Here is a 12140-nt window from a genome sequence, read left to right as displayed (position 1 = left end):
TAAAACGGTTACATATTGTTTAAATATAATGTTTTCATAAAATGAATAAAGATAAAGAAAACATTTATAGCTCTTCTTTTGATTTTATAAGCAACTTACATTATGCAATATTTAAAATAATATAAGTTAATGGATTCATCTGGGCATATTTCTTAAGGAATTTTCTTCTTATCCAGCTCGTTAATGGAGCTACTATGTATGGTCTAATGTATGGTCTAATGAATATATAATAACACATGCCATTCCTACAAACCAATCTTCTATAACCTTCTATTTTAGGCACAGGTGGCTTAATAATGAAAATTCAATTTTAAACAATGGTGGTTGTTACAGCGACATTTTTAAATGCCCTCCTTTTCCCTAAAGATGTGGCAAGTATAAAAAAAAATCCACCCTTTTTTAGAATCCTTCAGTTCAGCATACAGTTGGCACAGTTTCTGTGATGTAAGTAATTTTGTACATAATGCCTATAAAATCAACCCACTTGGCCAATATTATTGGCACATGCGGTGAAAAAAAAAATATATATATGTATATAAATACACCAACAATTAGTACCGTAACATCCTAGCAAGGCCAGACACATTTGGTATGAAACTATTTGGTTTCTGCAGTAACTTAAAGGGGGCATATGTTCTTTTTTTAAAATATTTTTTATGATATATGCAATAAATAATGTGTATTTAGATGTGTATAGGATGTGGATATCAGATGACAGCTCTGCATTCATAAAGGGAAAGATGCAGCTCCCACTAAGGTCCACCTACCCACAGGTTGCCCGTTCACCTAATGGGGATTGGTTGCAGGGACATAACTTTAACACACCCACACGCAACCCCCCCCCCCACACACACACACACACAAAGTTTGAGAAAGCAGACAGCAAGACTTTGATATTTTAATAAGTACAAAACATTTAAAGCCATTCCTTCTATTTTATTAGTGTATAATGTTCTTTATACTACTTGTGAAAAACACAAAAGATGGCATAACTGAGGGAAAGCTACTGTAGTATGTTTTCAGCTCTTTTATGTCCCAAATAGAGCTTAAATATTCAATAGAAACAGCGTATTTCTATTATGCGCTATGTAGTGAAAACTTGTAGCTAAATAATACTGTACACAGAGGTATAAAATACAGAATTACATTCCCCCTCATATTTGTATAGCACCAATATGCTCCAATATGAGCCATATGTGGGAAATAAGTCAGACCTACTATTAGGTCAAAACTGAGAAAATACCCCACATGTGCAAAAAAATAAATGTTTTCAGCTTTTTTCTCTTAATTCTAGCTCATTTAAGAAAAACCTTCAACCGAATACAGGTATGGGACCTGTTATCCAGAATGCTTGGGATCTGGGGTTTTCTGGACAAGGAATCTTTCCAAAATTTTGGTCTCCATATCTTGTCTACTAAAAAATCATTAAAACATGAATTAAACCCCATATCTTAGTTTGGATCAAGTCCAATGTACTGTTTAATTACTAATTAGTAGAGAATAAGAAAATAATTTTTTAAAATGTTACTTATTTGATTAAAATCAAGTCTATGGGAGATAGCCTTCCCGCATATTCAGAGCTTCTGGATGATGGGTTTCCGGATAATGTATCCCATACCTGTAGCCGAGTTTTTGTAGTCACATTTTCAATGAGGCTTAAAGGGGTTGTACACCTCTGAGATAACTTTTAGGGGGTTATTTATCAAAGTCCAATTTTATCTCAATATTTTCTGGAAAAAAAAACTCAGACCAAATCTGAGCCCAGGTTTTTGGACTTATTTATAAATACACTTACCCGGAAATGTTGTTTGCGGGAAAAAAATACGATTTTCACGATTATTTAAGGATTTCTCACCATTTTTTTTGGATTTTTCACTCTGAAAACTTCAGGATATTGCTAAAAACCCAGCGCACATCAAAAAATCATTTGGACTTCTCCCATTGACTTTTATATGCAACCTCAACAGGTCTGTCGGATTTTCTGATTCTGACTTTTCCATCCTCGGGGTTTAAACAATAACGAGAAATTTGTGATTTTTGAATTTGGAGTTTACTAAATAACCCCCTTAGTATGATGTAGAGAGTGATATTCTGAGACAATTTGCAATTTGTTTAACTTTTTTATTATTTGTGGTTTTTGAGTTATTTAGCTTTTTATTCAGCAGCTCTTCAATTTGCATTTTAAGCAATCTGGTAAATAGGGTCCAAATTACCCTAGCAACCAGGCATTGTTTTGTATAAGCAACTGGAATATGAATAGGAGAGGCCTGAATAGAAGGATCAGTAATAAAAATGAACAATAACAATACATTTGTAGCCTTACAGAGCATTTGTTTTTTTAGAAGGGAGTCAGCGGCGCCTATTTGAAAGCTGCAAAGAGTCAGAAGAAAAGGGCAAATAACTATAAAACTATAAAAAATGAATAATGAAAAGGTGAACCACCCCTTTAAAATAAGTAAAGAAAACTGATTGAGACTATTGGCATTGACTTTTATAGAACCTAGCCAGCGTTTACTTGCCTAATTTTATATGACAAATTTCAGTTTTTTCTTTAATAAATACCAGCTATTTGAGGTTTTAGAAAACACTTGAAAAAGTATTTACGTTTTTTTTTCTAAGCTCAATTTTTGACAAATAGTGTCATTTCCTCCTGTGAATATGCAATAATTGAGCACTCTGTATTTTACTGACAACTACCACAGTTCATAAAAATGTTTTTGCATTTATAAGCAGTCTTTTAGGGTAAGTCGACACAGGGCATTTTGGGGAGATTTAGTCGTCTGGCGACTAATCGCCTTGTTTTTGCGGGACCAATCTCCACAATCGCCTTCCCTGACTCTGCGCCAGCTCAAATGAAAAAACGCCGGCGCTAATCACACGCGGCGATTCGTTTTCCGAAGTTTCCTCGTGAGGCAACTTCGGGTGACTTTGAAAAAAGAACCGCCGCGTGTGATTAGCGCCGGCGTTTTTTCAATAGCAGACTCGGGGAAGGCGTTTGGGGAGATTGGTCGCCACAAAAATGAGGCGATCAAATCTCCCAAAAACGCCCTCTGTGGCCTGACCCTTAAGGTCATCTTTATGTAGATCCTCTCTCACATATTAATCAACTCACATATAAAATCACCCAGCATGTTCTGAGGAATGCGGGAAATTTTACACAATGTGTAAATCACAATTTCAACACAAAGTTTCAGCCTTTAGATATTAAATGCATGCTTTTTATAATTGTCATTGGCTACAAATATTTGTCCTTTTTTTGTACCAACTTCACATTCAACGAAAAACCTCTGTGCACTAATCTACATTATTATTTCGCTTTACTGTTTATTCTATGCAGATGAAATTCAAAATATATCTTCTTGCTGTTCTCGGCAATGTTTTCATTGTCAACAAATGTAAATAATGTTTACATTTTAATCACTGGGAAAATGTCTGGCATACACCTCACGCATACCTATGCTACAAAAAAGTAAAAAATATAGTTAATAAATAAATATACCATATGAGGTGTGTGCAGATTTATTTTTTTCAGCATGGAAGATATGTACACAGAATGTCCATGGTTTTTATCTAAAATGTTTTGTTCTTTGACTATAAACATTATTCTGAAGTGAAGTGCTTCTTCATGTGTAATGGCGTGATCATTAAATTAATTTCTGCAAACATTACTTACATAAACACTGTGTTTCCATTTGCTAAAATATGCTGGCTTCCCTGATTCCAAACAAAATGAAATGCTAGAATAAATGAAAGGATCCTTAAAGGGGAACTATTGCGAAAATAAAAATTTAATCTTAGCTTCTTATACTGAAGAAAGAAACTTCCTAAATACAGTTAATTAGAAATTCTGCATTGTTTCTGAAATAATCAAGTTTATATTCACTATTCCTCTCTCAGCATCTTTTTCTCTTCATTTTGTCTACATGCAGAAGCTGGGTGTCAGATGAATAATCCAATATATCTTATAAGGGGGCTCACTTGACCCTTTCCCTGCCAGCCGTTTTGTCCTAGATGCGAACATCTACTGCCAAGCAGTTTTTAGACATTTTTTAGTTTACCCAGGAAAACAATATATTGTTTTTTTCAGGACAACCTGAACATTCAAAATATGCAAGAATTGGTGTAATTCTTCTTCAGTAAAAAAAATATAGGCTTCTAAGTGTCTAATAAAATGAAAACATAGAACAATCACATATATCAGAAACATCATTTATTTTATGTACAAGAACACAGCCGATTTGGAAAGGTCTATGTCTCCTGAACGTGGCAATACCAAATATATATAATTTTATGGAGATTTCTCACTTGTATAGATCAAAATCTACAAGCAGTACACTACAAAATGTCTAAAGCACTGCTCCCCAAATGGCATACTTCTGATTTCAAGGCCAAACATTCCACTAACAGTAGGTTTACCCTAGAAAACTACCCATTATTAGAAAGAACAGATTCTAGTGAATCAAAAATGGGTAAATTTATCTATGTACTCCAAACTACCAAGTTGCAATTGTTTCCTAAAGTTCTAGGGGCAAATTCACTATGCGCCGAAGCGCAATTCGCTAGCGTTGGCCATTTTCGTTACTTTGCAAATTCACTAACGGACGCTGGCGTAACTTCGCTAGTGTAACTTCGCACCCTTACGCCTGGCGAATTTGCGCAATGGACGTAACTACGCAAATTCACTAACGCGCGCATTGTTCTGAACGCTACCTTTTACGCTAGACTTCCTTCGCCACCTCAGACCAGGCAAAGCGCAATAGAGTAGATATATATATGTATACCTGTAATGAGGGAAGTTTTTGTTGAGACTTTTATATATTAAATGGTGGCTCATAATAATACTTTGATAAAAGTTTTTTATAAAACAGTTCTGTAGAAAGAACTGTTGAACACTAAGGGGATTTAGCAAGGGTTGAATTGAAAATTCTAATTTGAATTTTGATTTTTTTTATGGTCAAAACTCTCAAATTTGACTAGGGAGTTAAAAAAATTTGAATTAGATTTTCAAGATTTATCATAATCTGGCCCTACTCTTGACTATTCACCACCTAAAATCTGCCAAATTGCTGTTTCAGTCAATGGGAGAGGCCCAGGGATCAATTTGGAGTTGTTTGCAAATTTAGTTTTTTTAAATTTGATTTGAATTGGAATCGAAGTTTTTGGGTTGATTTATCTGAATTTTAAAAATGTGATTTTATTAATAAATTTCAATTGGTCAAATTTCAAGTTTAGGGGAGTTAAGGGGAGTTTTAAAAAAAAAAGAATTCGAAATTCAACCTTTGATAAATGTGCCTCCAAATATTCAAATATACTTATAAAACAGTTTTGTAAAAAGAACTGTTGAACTCTAAATATTCAATTATCGTTTGGCATGGTGCTCTGAATGTCAATTACATAATGGGTTTATGACTTCTGAAAGTTCTCATAGAAACTTTTTTTTAAAGTTAGGAGCAAAATATTTACTCGAATTATAATTACATTGATAAGGGAAGCTCTTGAGGTCTGCCTTTGGGTGTGTTTGTTGGGAACCTGGCCAGTTCCTGATGAGTGCATTAAAAGCGAGACATTTTGTTGAAGTGGTTTTGATAATTATATGAGCTCATTATTTATTAGAGCATATAAAAATGGAAGGTCCCCTTTCGCTGGCATAGCGCGTGCTGCCCATCGTCTTTGCCGACTGATGCGGGATCTGCTTGGTGCAGATGATGCCTGTTTCATTGACTCAGATGGTGATGTATTTTAATTATCTTTTGATGCTTTTAACTTGCTGAAATAAACTTTTTTGTTTTAATCAACAAGTGGAATACGGAGTGCTTGCCAGATTTTTGTTCTATTTTTTATTATCTTACACATTTTTTTTTGTAATAAAGTTTTGCTAAGCATCTTAGGTGTGGTTTTTAAATTATTTCCGAGAGATTCTAACTGGGTAAAACATTTGCATAGTCGGCAGGATGAACCCTTTTGGTGCTGTGAAGTGCAGTAATAATTTTGCAGAAATTGTAGAATGTATAGTGTAACTTTGTATGGTAGTTTAGTGGCAGCATTGTAGTAGCTTTTGCAGGGCAAACATACTGTTGAAAGATAACGAAAAATGTTATTTTGGTTGAAAAACAATGTTAGAGGGGTAGATAATAAAACCAGCACCCTTCACATGCGGGTTAGTTCCGACCCTGGACCCACATTGCTTGGGATTTGTTAAAGGAGAACTAAATACTTAATGAAAAAAACCCTACCCCCCACCCTACATAGACCCCCTCCCTGCTCCCCCCCCCAGCCTAGCTGCTACCCCTGGTAAATACCACTAAGTCTTTACTTACCCCTCAGTACTGATTCAGGACATCAGAGTTCACAGGTGCCATCTTCTGCCACTTCATTAATCTTTGGGTCTTCTTCCTTCACTTCGGCAATTTCTGTGACTTTCGGTGCATCCCGAGTTGTCGCTAAATGAAAGATTGCTCCAACTGCACATGCGCTGATACACCGCTCTCATTCCAAAGATTACCAAAGAGAACAAGATGGTGCCCATGAACTCCGATGCCCTGAATCTGCACTGGGGGGTAATTTAAGAGTTAGGGGCATTTACCCAGGGTAACACCTGGGCTGGGGGGGGGCAGGGAGGGGTCTATGTAGGATTGAGGGGTAGGTTTTTTTTAAATTACGGGTTGAATTCTCCTTTAAGGTATCAGGTCTCAGGTGGGTTTGTTGTGCTTTCAGGCACTCAGGAAGGAGACAGTTTAAAGAGAGGCAGTTGAGCTTGAACTGCAGGCAGTTAAAGATCAACTAGTCACAATGAGAGAATAATTGCACTCTTCAGTGAGGAGTTGGTAATAGAATTATCAAAATGTGAGACCTCTTGTAAGTAAAAGACTAGGGGGTGTTAGCCCAAGAGAAAATAGTATAACTGTAATTATATAAAATATATAGAATGTATTGTTTTTAGTGAAAAACAAGTTTGGTGAGAGAACAGTTGTATGCTGAGAGTAAAAACAGGATTACAGCTGGTCTCTGCCCCCTCCCTTCTCAGTTTGAAAGAAAAGCAGAGGTAGAGTTGTTCAACTGAGGGAGTGATTCCAGACTCTACACAGAGAAACAAAAGAAATGTTAAATTGCGTTACATTGTCGTGTATGTTAATGCAAATTGTTAATTTGTTTCTTTCCTGTTTCAGGATTAAAGAATATGATCATTTTGTGTTAATACAAGTTTTAATTACAGGCATCAAGAGTTGTTTTTTAATCAATTATTTTTGATACAATTTTGTTTTGTTTTTTTAAGACATATTGATTTAAATAAAAATATATATTTTTTAAAGAACCCTGGTAGAACACCTAACAATGAAACTTGTAAGTTTCTAAAAAAAAAATTTTTTGTTTTGTATGTGTCTGAGTGTGTGTGGGCCGAAATGAATGTGTTATGTGTTTATATGTATTGTCTTGTCTTACATGTGACAGCAACTTCAAACCGATGCTGCCTTGATCTTTGTTTTATAGATGGTTAACATGACTACAATAGCTGCATTGACTGAGAAGAGTTGATTGCAAAACAATGGACAGCAAAACAAAGATCTTCAACAGACATCAGTTCAAAAGATTGTGGGATTTATTTCAAGGTGAATGGAAAACTTCAATAGACATTGGTTTATTTTAAAAGTCATCGTGGATTTTACAAATGAATATTTGAATGCCTTTTGTTTCAACTGGTTCTACAGAGTGAAATTTACATGCATTATTGTATTATTGCTAACAGGATTGTTATGGCTTATTATATGAATTTTTGAAGTGCTAACTAGATATTTAAGTGCGTTTTGGACACAGACAGCACCACTGAGCTGGGTATCTGACCTATGGTATATGTTATTGTGCAGCTTAAACCTGAGTTATGGAGTGTAACATGCCTTTGAGACATTACAAAGTCAGTTTGTGAAACGCTCTGGTTATAGATGATCTTGAGGGAAAAATAATGATAATCATAATCGCTATGTGAAATCAACAATGTCTGTAAACTAGCTATTCTTGACAGTAAGGTATAAGAAATGATTGTATATGTGTGAATAGGGTAACATAATATCTGTAATGTAATAGTAATGTTAAGGGGGATGGTTGAAAATGAGACAACTCTAGATAATGCATAATACTGGAATGTACAGTAAAGTATATATAATTCTGCTGAATGACACTGTGGTTTATAAGAAGCCACAGTTAGACTTGATAGTATCATCCCAAGTGATTTGAATGCTCTGGGTGATTTGTGCCCTTATGGGTTGGAATTTGTAGTTACTAGTGATAGACATGTCACACATGTCAGTGGCTATAAATTGAATTCAAGTAGTATTAGTCAATGACAGAACATTATGAATACAAAAATACAGCCAATGAAACTTGCAGTATCAATGAAGTAACATGAATAAACTTTCAAAGTATACAAACAGAAAATAAAAACAAATACAAAGCAATGCCATGACTTCCAAAATGAATCTCAAAGTTAATAGTTACATCTCAAATGAGAGATATTATCTCTCTTTTTTGTTTAGTAAATCAAAGTATGGTAACCACTTTATCATATATTATCTTCTATATTTTTCCATACTTAATATACATTTGATACTCTCAAACAAACAGAGATCATAAAGGAATATAAGAATGTCTGATTTCTTGGGTGGAAGAGGATTAATTCAATATTTTTATATTGACCTCGCACAGCTGCACAACTAGTATTTGGAGGAATTTACTCGGATTCAATCTTTCTTTTGTTCTAGAATATTTAAAAGATTTCATAATATCAGTTGGAAGGCTTAATAAACATATTTATGGATTAAGCTTCAATTAGATGTTTAGGGAGGAAGAAATCATCCTTTCAGTCTCTAGAAAGAAAAAGAAACTAATCAAGGGAGAAGACCATAGAAAATGAAAAGTATCTGGATTAAGACAATTATATTTTGGGCAAATATTTTTAATATGACTAGTATTTGAACAACATATAAAAATTTTATAAGCCAAATATATGAGGCAAAAACGTTGTTCCCTCCATATTTCGGTGTCAATTAAATTACTGTAAGCTCTCAAAGATGTAATCAGATGTTTGGGAGAAATGGAAGTATCAAGAAATAGAGACAGTGTCGGACTGGGGAAGTCCTCAGTCACGAAGTTCTCAGTCTCTGCACTCCTCCCGCTTATGCACCTCTCTCTCTAGTGCGCACACCTCTCACTCTATTGTGTGCATGCACACCTCTTTCAAAGATCGTCAGTGTCAGGGAGCTAAGGAGAGGGAATTGCAGTGAGCGGGTCTGGGTCGGCGGGGCCCAAAAGAGCCGGGGCCCACCAGGTTTTTTGCCGGCGTCCCACCGGCCCAGTCCGACCCTGAATAGAAACCATTTAGCACTAGTTTTGTCTAGCCAGCGTTTAGGGTCAAGAAGCCAAGTAATTTGTTAAAACTTTTACAGGAATAATATCTGGGGTATTTATATGTTTCAAGTGCACTTAAAATAGGATATTGTTCTAAAGATAACTAATTGGAATTCGTTATGGACCTCTATGCTGGTAATAAGCTAATTCATCACTGTCTAGAAGAGCATACTTATCTTTAAGAGACTGCCAGGATATCAAATTTCCATTACTAAACTCCACAACATGCTTTAAGAATTTGATTACCTTTGCCTTCCATGATGATTTCAAAGGCCAGCCAAAGGAAGTGTTAAAATTAGAATTTTCTTGTAAAGGATGAAAAGGAGTATATTGATAATTAGTATTGTAACACTTGCATAAAAGTTTCCTCTATAAAATATCTATATCTATCTATATATATATCTATCTATGTATATATATATATATATATATTATATAAATATATATATATATATGTGTGTGTGTGTGTGTGTGTGGAGTATAATTGATTTCACAAAGCATATATAAATATATATATATGCTTTGACATATGAATCAAGCTCAGTCAAAAGCAGCAAATTTTAGGACAGCTAGTGTCCAATGTTTAATGTCCAATGTCTTTGTTTCATGTATATTGCTGAGTAACAGAATAAATAAACAGACAGCAGATAGACAATAAGCTATCTAGACAACTTATTTTGAGTAACAAATAATTCCTGTTTGTTATCAAATGTATTACTCAGAGCCAAGGGGTGAAATGTAATGAGAGAAGTTCAGCTTTTTATATACGTATTACTGTAAATGGTCAAAGTAATACTTCGATAAAGTTTTTTTTTATAAAACAGTTTGAGAAGAACGGTTGAACTCTAAATAATCAATTACAGTTTGACATGGTGCCCGAATGTCAATTACAGAATGTGTTTATGACTTTTGAAAGTTCTCATAGAAACTTTTTGTTATGAGAGTTAAAAGTAAAATATGTACTCGAATGCTAATAGAGAAGATAAGAGAAGCTCTTGAGGTCTGCCTTTAAGTCTGTTCGTTGGGAACCTGCCCAATTCCTGATGAGCACATTAAACGAAAGATATTTTGTTGGTCTGTCCCAAGTAGTTTTGATAACTATATGAGCTCATTGTTTATTAGATCATACAGAAAAGGAGGGTCCCATTTTTCCAGCAGAGATCTCTCCTGTGGAGCATAAGCGTGTGCTACCCGGGTCCTTTTGCCCTTTGAGACGTCTCTGCAGACTGAACAAGGATCTCCCAGTAGCTTGGTGCAGATGATGTCTGCTTTGTTGACTCAGATGGTGATGTATTCTTAATTATCTTACTAACTTTATTTGTAGTAAAGTTTTGCTAAGCAACTTAGGTGTGGTTTGTAAATTATTTTTTTTAACTTACTGGTTAAAACAATACAACTCACTGGTCTAAATAGGTTTTAATATTTTATGAATTATATCAGTAGTGTGCTGATTAGGTCAAACCATGCAAAGTACCAAATGATGAGGAGAAAACGTAGTCAGCCAGATCTAAAGTCATCTGAATTGATGAATAGGCAGAATAGGTTAAAACAGTGGACAGGCAGAGATCAAACAATCAGAAACAACACCAGCATCTCAAAGAAGGTAACCCAATAACAGCATTGCAGGAAGCAGCAGACATCCATAAATAGGCCCAGAAGAGATGAATGCAGGTGCAATGTTGGCTGATACAATGGGGCATGCACATATGTAATCACCAACTAAAGGGATACTGATGGGCGCTTTGCAGGGAAATTCAAGAAACGGCAAAAAATTTGTAAAACACATTAATTAATGGGCGTCAGAATAATTTTGACATGAGCGACAATATTTATACGTGTGACTATTTTGTACAAATGCGAAACGCGGAAATTTGCTGTGAATCCATGCCTGCCGCATTTAATCGCTCATCATTAGCTGCTACGTGTTACTGCTGAGGTGCAAATTTACCCAGTGTTAATCTGCCCATAGACGTTGAAATTATAGTCTATGTCGAACGAACAATCGTTTTTGTCAATCTTCTGACCTGCAACTAACCATTCAGATTAAAATAACGTAGTAAAGAGAGCAAATCACAAAATGCTTGGGCCATTAATTGACAGACTGCAATCGTGAGAAATCGTACTACAGATATGGGATCCATTATCCGGAAACCCATTGTCCAGAAAGTTCCGAATTACAGAAATGCTTTCTACCAAAGACTCCATTATAAACAAATAATCCAAATTTTCTTTTTCTCTTTAATAATAAAACAGTACCATACACTTGATCCAAACCATGATAATGAATCCTTATTGGAAGCAAAACCAGCTTAATGGGTTTATTTAATGCTTACATGATGTCCTAGTAGAATTAAGGTATGAAGATCCAATTTACAGAAAGATCCATTATCTGGAAAACCCCAGGTCCCTAGGATTCTGGATAACAGGTCCCATACCTGTACAAATAGTAGTGACAGTTTCCAGTTGATATCATCATCATTGCTATACGTGCAAAGATATTATTGGTAGCCAATATAAATCTTTTAACCTGTCTGATCGACTGAATGACCAATCACCATGGTATGAAAAATGTCGGGACACTCCACACATGGTCCGAAAATCATAAGAATCTTCATTCGGACAATAGTATCTTTGCGTCTATGGCCAGCTTTAGTGAATGAAGCCCATTGGCTTTTATTCCTGTATACTACACAGATAAATTTGACATTCTTCCCTCTCATGTTAGGGCAGCTTTTATTAAC

Source organism: Xenopus laevis, chromosome 9_10L (assembly GCF_017654675.1).
Source record: "Xenopus laevis strain J_2021 chromosome 9_10L, Xenopus_laevis_v10.1, whole genome shotgun sequence".
Lineage (NCBI taxonomy): Eukaryota > Metazoa > Chordata > Amphibia > Anura > Pipidae > Xenopus > Xenopus laevis.
Note: the sequence above shows the minus strand (reverse complement) of the source record.